General features: G+C 45.5%; 1 protein-coding gene across 1 annotated transcript in view; it reads left to right on the top strand.

The window, feature by feature from the left end:
- Positions 1-9241, top strand: part of FRAS1 (Fraser extracellular matrix complex subunit 1) — a 269028-nt gene that overhangs the window by 19401 nt on the left and 240386 nt on the right. The gene's annotated exons all lie outside the window — the stretch shown is intronic.

Below are 9241 nucleotides of genomic sequence, written 5' to 3'. Positions count from 1 at the left end.
TGGACACCATTATTATCCCCTTTTTTCTGTTGGTCTTCATGGAAAGGGTTAAAACACTTAGGAATTGCATGCTGCGTCACTTGGGGGTGTGTCACATGTGCACACTGTTCTCATCTTTAGCATGGGGAAGCATCTTCCTACCATTGCTCCTTTTTTCAAAAGACACATGGTTCCACCCTGGTTAGTCCTTTCTGCCGCTTGCAGTAACCCAGTCACCTCCCACCATTTGAACCAGTCCTGCTTCAGCATTCAGTTAACAAGTACCCAAGTCTTTACCTGATATACTGAGTTAAGTTGTTTCCCTTGTGATGCCACATGTTGGATTGCAAACACAAGAGGACCGGTACCGCTGCATCAGGTATCTCCAGCTTTCAATCCGCTAACAGTTCCAAGGCGGCCTGCAGTGTTTAACAGCCTGGAATGTTGATCCCTACTTGAGTCTTTAAGTATTTACATTCCTCAGAGGTTTCCTTGGCTCCATCAGGTATAGCCCCTCGCTCTGGTTCAGTCTTGAGGTATTTAACTACAGTGATGTAGGATTTGATGGGCCAAATCACAATGTTAATTGCTGACTCTGACTCATCAGAATCATTATCTGATCTGCCTGCAACTTAAGCTCTCGTTCACACCTGAACGTTTTGTAGCGCGTTCTACGCTCGACGAACGCTCATACATCTAAATCCCATTGTATTCAATGGGTCTGGTTCACACCTTGGCGTATTTCAGCCCGTCCCTAACGCGCTACAAAACGGCCCACACCTGAAAAGGTACATGTACTACTTTGGGCCGTTTTTGTTGTGCGTTTCCATTGCGATACAGCCAAGTAGCCCTCGGAAACGCGCGTTTGTCGCGCAATTTTTTTACCGCGAATCGCGCGACAGACGTGCATTTGCAATACGCCTAGGTGTGAACCAGGGCTTAGTGAATGCTGAGCCTTTGGTTTTGGAGGCTCTATTTGATGAGGAGGCTCAAAAATCCTTGCAGGATGAAGTTGGCCCTGAGGAGTTGCAGGGACAAATCAGTTCAGTTGCTAGACAAACTAATTCACCAGACACCAAACACCAGGAATCCAGTTCTCAAGGTCAGGAAATCCTTCCTTTCAAGGTCTTGGAAGATCATCACAATGGATGCCAGCCTAACGGGCTGGGCAAAAGTCCTAGACACAATAGGCACGGTGCAGGGGACTTAGACAATGGAGAAATCTTGACTCCTGATCAACATTCTGGAGCTTCCAACAATTTGGTTGCCTCTACAACAATAAACATTTAGACTGGAGAGTTTCCTTATCAGAATCCAGTCGGGCAGTGGCGTACATCAACCATCAGGAAGGAACCAGAAGTCTTGCCACAGCAAGTAAAGTAGAAAAAAGTATGTCCTGGTGAGAACCTTATGTTCCAGCCTTGTCCACCATTCACATTTCAGGTGTGGACAATTGGCAGGTAGATTACCTCAGCCAACAGCTCCTGGAAACGGCGAACAGTCCCTACAGCCAGAAGTATTCATGATATTTCAGCAAACACTCCCTTAATGCCAGTTTTTTATAACTCTGGTAATATTTCCAGATGACCGTGTTTTATAATCTGACAACTAACATATTTTTTAATTGAATGAAATCACAATTTGATAGATCTCACGCATGATATACAGTATTTTCCCTATTCTCCTTAGGTAATGTATTGGATCTCCTCTGCTTCCGGGACATTATAGCCTAATGTATCTCCATCATTAGCACTAATTATTTAAATTCTATGAAACTTAACTCTGTGTGGTTCAAAAACCAGACTCACAGATTTATATTGTGGAATCGTGTACAAAACACTCATCTAATTCAAGTACAAGATTTGCTTCATGAAGGTTTACGATGGCTATTAACACGCTTTGGTTTAAAGGACTGTGCTAATAGGGTTCAATGACACTGGGCCTGTGTCCTGTCAAAGATGCTAAATATTGGAATGTATTATTTTGTTAAATCCCATGAATGCATAGCCTGACCATTTTTGTTACTGACTTTTGGAATTTTGGAGAACTGAGGGTTACACTTTGTTCAGTACAAATCCCCATTCTCCTCACTCAGTCTGGGGTTCATCAGACCTCATTATATTAGACTCACCTGTGGGCTGACCTAATGCTCCCTGTGCTCTTCCAGGTTGACTGGATTTTCTATCCAAAAGACAGTTTTGCCATCCTACTTCACGACCACTGGCTTTAACAGCATGGCTGTTGAAGCATAGGTCTTCAGGGGCATGGGCCTCTCTGATTTAGTGTTTCCCAACATGTTAAAAGCTAGGAAGTCAATGTCCTGCAAGATCTACTATCACCATCATGGATAGCATATGTCGTTTGGTGCATATGTCGGCCTGAATCAACAGTTTGTTCTAAGTACTATTAAAGGTCCGATCTCAGTGCTTGCAATCTTGTTCCAAAGGACGTTAGCCTCTCATTGATTAATACTCTCGTACAGGCTGTATTATTATTATTATACAGGATTTATATAGCGCCAATAGTTTGCACAGCGCTTTACAATATAAGGAAGACATTACAGTCACAATACAATTTAAGACAAGATGGTAAGGAGAGCCCTGCCCGTGAGGGCTTACAATCTAAAAAGGAGGGGCAAGTGATACATGAGGAGGTAGCTGTGCGGGGATGATTGTTTGAGAAAGTGATTGTTCAGTGGTTAGGTTGAGGTGGGATAGGCTTCCCTGAAGAGATGAGTCTTAAGGGATCGCCTAAAGGCAGTCAGTGTGGGAGATAGACGGACAGGTTGGGGTAGAGAGTTCCATAGAATAGGAGACACTCTAGTGAAGTCCTGGAGGCGAGCATGGGAGGAGTTGATGACGGAGCTGGAAAGCAGGAGGTCTTGTGAAGAGCGGAGGGGACGGTTAGGGTAATACTTTGAGACCAGGTTGGAGATATAGCCGGGGCCAGAGTTGTGGATGGCTTTGTACGCGGTTGTTAATATTTTGAATTTTATCCTTTGGGCTATAGGAAGCCAGTGTAGGGATTGACAGAGGGGGGTTGCAGACACTGAGCGGTTGGTTAGGTGGATGAGCCTAGCAGCTGCATTCATGATAGACTGAAGGGGGGGTAGCCTGTGTAGAGGTAGGCCAATGAGGAGGGAGTTGCAATAGTCAAGACGAGAGATAACAAGGGAGTGGATGAGTAATTTTGTGGTATCTTTGGTGAGGAAGGAGCGTATTTTGGAGATGTTACGAAGGTGGAGGCGGCATGATTTGGATAGTGATTGGATGTGGGGGAGAAAGGTGAGGTCCGAGTCAAGGATGACACCTAGGACCTTGGCATGGGGGGAGGGCTGGATAGTTGTGTTAACAATCTCAAGGGAAAAGTTGGGGGAAGGTGCACGGGCAGGAGGAAATATCAAAAACTCAGTTTTTGAAAGGTTGAGTTTTAAGAAGTGTTGCGACATCCAGATAGATATGTATTTCATGTGCACCCACCTGTTTCTCCATAGGATTTGAATTTAGTTCTCTTGGTACTTCACAAATTGCCCTTTAAACACAAGGTGTTCAGTTGCTAATTAAATGTGTGCCTGAACTGTCATCCCAATCCTGTAATGAATAATTTTTTGTCTTACGCCAAGATAAGTTCTTGTTAAAGCAGAACTCCAGGCAAATTTTTTTTAACCCTTGCAGTGGGGCTACCTCTGCACTGCAAGGGTTAAGTGCTCGTTTTGGTTGAGGGAGGAGGAAAATAAAGTTATGCTCACCCAATCCTTGGAGCTAGCCGGCTTCTACAGTGCTCCCGCCAGCCTGTCTCCTCTGCTGCAGCAATGGTATGTCCCTCAGCGTCCTCACATCCTATAGACCAGGGCTCAAAATTTCAAGTCCTATGCTACTAGCCAGGCCTTAAAATTTACTCGCCACCAGTTGCCCCACCTAAGCCTTACCCTGCCGCGGCCTTAACTTCGCCAGGTCAGCGGTGTGACACACAGTACAAAGATCAGTAACAATGCACAGTACAGAAGTCAGTGGTGCAATGCAGAATACAGAGGCCAGCTGTGTGACGCACAGTACACCGGTCAGCAATGTGACGCGCAATGCAGAGGTCAGCAATGTGGCACGCAGTGCAGATTTCAGCAATGTGACGCGCAGTGCAGAGGCCAGCAATGTGACGCGCAGTGCAGAGGCCAGCAATGTGACGCGCAGTACAGAGGTCAGGGTGTGACGGACAGTACAGAGGTCAGGGTGTGACGCACAGTACAGAGGTCAGGGTGTGACGCACAGTACAGAGGTCAGGGTGTGACGCACAGTACAGAGGTCAGTACACAGTACAGAGGTCAGCGGTCAGAATATAACGCAGTGCAGAGGTCACAAAGAAAGTACAGGGACTTACAGTGGCTTTGACCTCGTCTTCTCCTGGTGATGGTGGGGGAGCAGTGAGGTTTCCTACACGTCCAGCCGGCTTTCTCTCCTGCGCAGCAGAAGCCGTCCAACTGCAGTTCGGCAGTCTTCCTCTCCCACCAACGGCAGCTGAGGTGGGCGGAGGAAACTGCTGTGGCCGCCAAGGAGCCCAATCGAAGTGGGCACAGGCGATGACAGTCAAGCTTCTTGTTCTCTTCTCCCCGCCACGGCAGTCTTAAAGTCAGAGCAGTCTTAAAGAGGCCCCCCTCCCAGTCCACATCTTTCAGATGTTATTAATCTGAGTTGACCCACTCAGTATGCCCCTCGCTTGCGGCCATATTGAGTGGGGCACTATGATTAATAACGTGCTGGATTAGTCTGACCCAGGGGCGGACTGGGCCCGGGGGCAGGATGGCAATTGCCCCCTAAGCCTCTCTGATAATTTTGCAAACACCCCCCACCGCCGCCGTAAGCATTTAATCTCTCCCCTCTAGGCCGCTCTGCTGCTGTAGCGGCCAAGAGGGGAGAGATTAAGTGCTTGCGGCTGGGGGTGTTTGCAAAGTTATCAGAGAGGCCCAGGGGGCAATTGCCACCCTGCCCCCAGGCCTAGTCAGCCCCTGGGTCAGACTAATCCAGCACGTTATTAATATGAGTGCCCAACTCAATACGACCGCAAGCGAGGGGCATACTGAGTGGGGCAACTCAGATAAATAACATCCAAAAGATGTGGACTGGGAGGGGGGGGGCTCTTTAATACTGCTCTGATCACAACGTTGAGCGATCCCTCTCTCTCCTCCCGACCACTGCAGCTTCAGAGCGGCTCGAAGGAGAGAGAGGGAGCGATAACAGATGTGATCAGAGCAGCCTCTCTGAGTGTCCGTTTCGTGGAGCTGAAACTGCAGCGGCCGGGATGGAGAGAGAGGGATCGCAGAGAGCTAGTGCCGGGTCTGTATCTGCCTCCTCCGTGATCGTTCGCTTCTGTTCTCTCTTCTCAGCCGCTCTGTAGCTGCAGGAGCCGAGAAAGAGGGAACAGAAGCGAGCGATCGCCGCGGCGGTAGTGTCCCATCCCTGGTCCCGCAATTTTCTCTCGCCAATTGTGAGGGGGCGAGTGGAAATTTTGAGGCCTGCTATAGACTATATATAGAATGTGATGACTCAGGGACATTAGACCACTGCAGCGAAGGGGAAAAGACCCTGGAAGGACCGGTCTGTAAAGGTGAACCAGCTTGTCTTTCTATCATTCCTCGGTGGCTTAGGAAAATCATAATTCGAATGTATAATCTTAAGGATAGGTTTCCACCCCTCTGTAAAGGAGAACCAGCTTCTCTTTCTATCATTCCTCGGTGACTTAGGCAATCATTATTTGAATCTATAATCTTAAAGGAGAACTATGAGGTGAGTGATTTTTACTCAACCTCATAGTTCTAGCCGACCTGTAACAATGAAACTGTCACACATCGGCTCAATAGGTCAGGAAGTGAGCGAACACATACCGTCGCTCGCTCACTTCTCGATCAGAGAGGGGGAGGGGGCGGGTACAGCTGTCTCTGCCTCTAGATAGGCAGAGCCAGCTGTCAATCACGCAGCTGGGTGGATCTCGAGAGTAATGTCGGGATCTGTCCCGGCTGCTGCAGACTCAGTATAGCGCGAGCGGCAGCTCGCAATATATTGAGCTTTGGGTCACGAGAGGACGCTAGTTTATGTCCCCCATGACCCTTAGGAGAACTATGGGGGAAAAACACTGACCCCATAGTTCTCCTTAAGGATCGGTTTTCACCCCTCTGTAAAGGTGAACCAGCTTCTGTTTCCATCATTCCTCGGTGGCTTAGGCAAATCATCATTCGAATGTATATTCTTAAGGATCGGTTTCCACCCTCTCCTTTCAAGGCACGATCTACTAGATCTGTGCTTCTTGGACTGTTAGGCATCAGACAACTATTTTCCACATTTGCAAGGTTGACACTGTTCTCTTGTTCACACATTCTATATGTTTTACCAGGTGCATGTTCAAGCCTCTATTGATGCCTGCTTTGGGCATAAGGTACCTTTTAGGCGGCTCTTTGAGCTGCAGACAGTCCCCAGTTTGTTTTTAATTGGCCTGGTTAGTGTTTTATTTGCTGCGTTTACCACCCCTCAGTTGGAATGCTTTTGGACTTCCCAAATGTCAGTGAATCATGTGCCCTTCAATGAACAAATAAGAAAACAGGATTTTTGTATTCACCTTAAAATTATTTTTGTCAACTTCATTGAGGGTCACAATACCCTCTGTATTTATGGTCTTGCTCTTAGCACTGCTTTGTTACAAAACTGAGGCATGCTGACAGTGGGAGGGATTATACCAGGCTGTTTTTTTGTGTGTTAGTCTCCAAATCTTCATGTAGGAAGCAGTATAACCAAAATGTCAATGAATCTTGTGTCCCTCAATTAACTCAAAAATAAAAGTACAAATCTTCTGTTTTTTTTTAAATCTAGGTGTGTTAGAAGCTACAGTATTGTGCTAATTTAACAAAGCGCAAAGGCCAGTAGACCATGATAACCAATTAGTGACTGACTGCCAGTTATAGGTTATTGCTTTTTGTAAATAGTCGTTACCCTTTGCACCTCCCTTACAATAAGAACACAAGTGTTTGTTTAGAATTCAGCTTCCATTGCTAAGTAAACATGTCTTAGTAACTTGTGTTACATTGTGTAGCAATTCTATGGAGCTTTACTTAGTTATGAGAATAATGCCAATTTTGGCATAGCACAGACAGCATTCATGCCTTGCCTTCTCTGCATCTCTTTAAAAAGAACGGCGGCCCTCTGAGCAGCTTGCCAGAAAGTATTTTAGGTACTAGGTAAAATAAATATTTCCACACAGCTGTCAAGAAGGATATTCTATTAATAATCTCTGAATTCATTAATAACATGATGTTCTATTAGTAGAAGAGGACATCTGTGCACATGTACTAGACAAGTTGTGTTAAATTCAACAGCTTATATTGTATGTGAGAAACATTGCAGAGTTTGATCTTGTTCACATAAAAGGTGAGTGCACATTGCTGATGGGGTAAAATGGTTATTGAGCTGAACCACTCGGTACATGGTGGGATGTTCTGAACCATAACCGCAAGTACCCTTATTCATCTAAATACTACTGATTGCATACCCTGCTGTTGTTGCTACCTGCTTGTATATGTGAACTGTACCTGTTGCAAGTAACCTTATTCATCCAAATACTACTGGTAGCATACCTGCTGTTGCTGCAACCTTCTTGCTCATGTGAACTGTGCTATCCGCACGTATCCCCATTCATCTCACTAAAGTACAAACCACTTGTATGAAGTAATACGCAGTGGTTAACCTACTAAGTTATTTCTTTGCGGTATATGATGGTTGGACTCCTAACTCTCCGAGAGTGACGCCAGGAGTCCAACACTGACTACCGTACCCCTATACCTTGAAATCTCTCCCTCCCCATTTCTTACTGAGTTGCGCAGCTGAGATTCAACCCCGGTTGGCCAGGACCTTACAAACAGTTTTTATTTGCTTTTGCAAATGCTGCCCAGCAATTTTAGTAATCCTGGGCAGCAAACTGCAACAGAATGTGACAGGTATGCGGCAGTTTTAGCACTGGAGATGAGACAGATTTTCATCAAAATGAGACATATTTCACTCACAACAGTTGCACAATAAGATTGTAGCCATGGGCAGTTTTTATTCTGTCTCAGTACTATTTTAGAGCAGCTTAAGGCTGCTTTTACATGGGCTGATCAGTAGAGGATTCGTGCACACATCCGCTCCTGATCACAGCAGTATGAAGTGGATGTCACCACAGTGACATCCGTGTCCGTACAGGTTTTCCTGCAATTACTGGACCATATGTTTGTCTATCAGGAATCGGATGTAAATGGACATGTGTCCGTTTACATCAGATTACCCCCAAACCGGCACAATCCGGTCCAGACCTGGCCCAGAGTAGGGGGTAACCAGGTGTAAATGGATGCCCGTCTGCTTACACACGGCTGCCCATAGACTTACATTGGGCATCTGATCGGGTCCGTTTGAAAAACTGACAGGCGGATCCGATGTGACCGGCGGTGTGAAAGGAGCCTAAGTGGATTTTATTAATTAAGCTGCCTAATTTTAAGGAATCTGTTTAAAATCTGTCTCACTGCTCCCGTTTAACATTGCATAGCTGTGCAACAGAATTGATTATGATGTTCCCAGTGTGATTTTTGCTGCCTCCAACATTATCTGCAACAACTGGCTTGTATTGAACAGTGCAAGCTCATTGACTGATTTGCTCTGCCTGAGGGATCACCACCAGTGCCAGAACACAGTGCCAGAAATCACGCATGCACTAGAAGAGTTTAACCTGTCCAAACAATGTCTAAAATGTAAAGAAACAAACAAAAGGGCAACATGCAACATATATGTAGAGATAAAAAAAACTACTCACATATACAAGATGGAGTCAAGGGATGTAAAACACCATACATGCAGGGTAGAGCCAAAGGGCCTGACACGTTTCGGGGGAGCGCCCCTCTTCCTCAGAGCTATGTCTAAAATGTCAATCAACTTTTTTTTATCCTATTCTGACACTGTAAGGCAGGGTTATGTAAACATTTTGAAAATGTAATTTATTACCTGGTTTACGTCATTTTCCTTGCTTTTAAAATATATATATCATAGCTAATAAAAATTGGTTTAATATTGCTCATTTCTGTGAGGGTCAAACATCCTAACGTTGTATGTAGAATTTTTGCATATACATAACATGATACTTAGACTCCATTCACATATGGCATTTGCGTTTTCTGCGCAGAACGAAAACACGCATATTTTCATCTATACGCAAATTCCGCGCGTTTGCGGTTATGAATATATATATATATATA

The sequence above is a fragment of the Nanorana parkeri genome, unplaced genomic scaffold, assembly GCF_000935625.1.
Source record: "Nanorana parkeri isolate BGI_ZX_2015 unplaced genomic scaffold, ASM93562v1 scaffold310, whole genome shotgun sequence".
Taxonomy (NCBI): Eukaryota; Metazoa; Chordata; class Amphibia; order Anura; family Dicroglossidae; genus Nanorana; species Nanorana parkeri.
The sequence above is the reverse complement of the archived record's forward strand: the minus strand, read 5'-3'. Positions and strand labels throughout refer to the sequence as shown.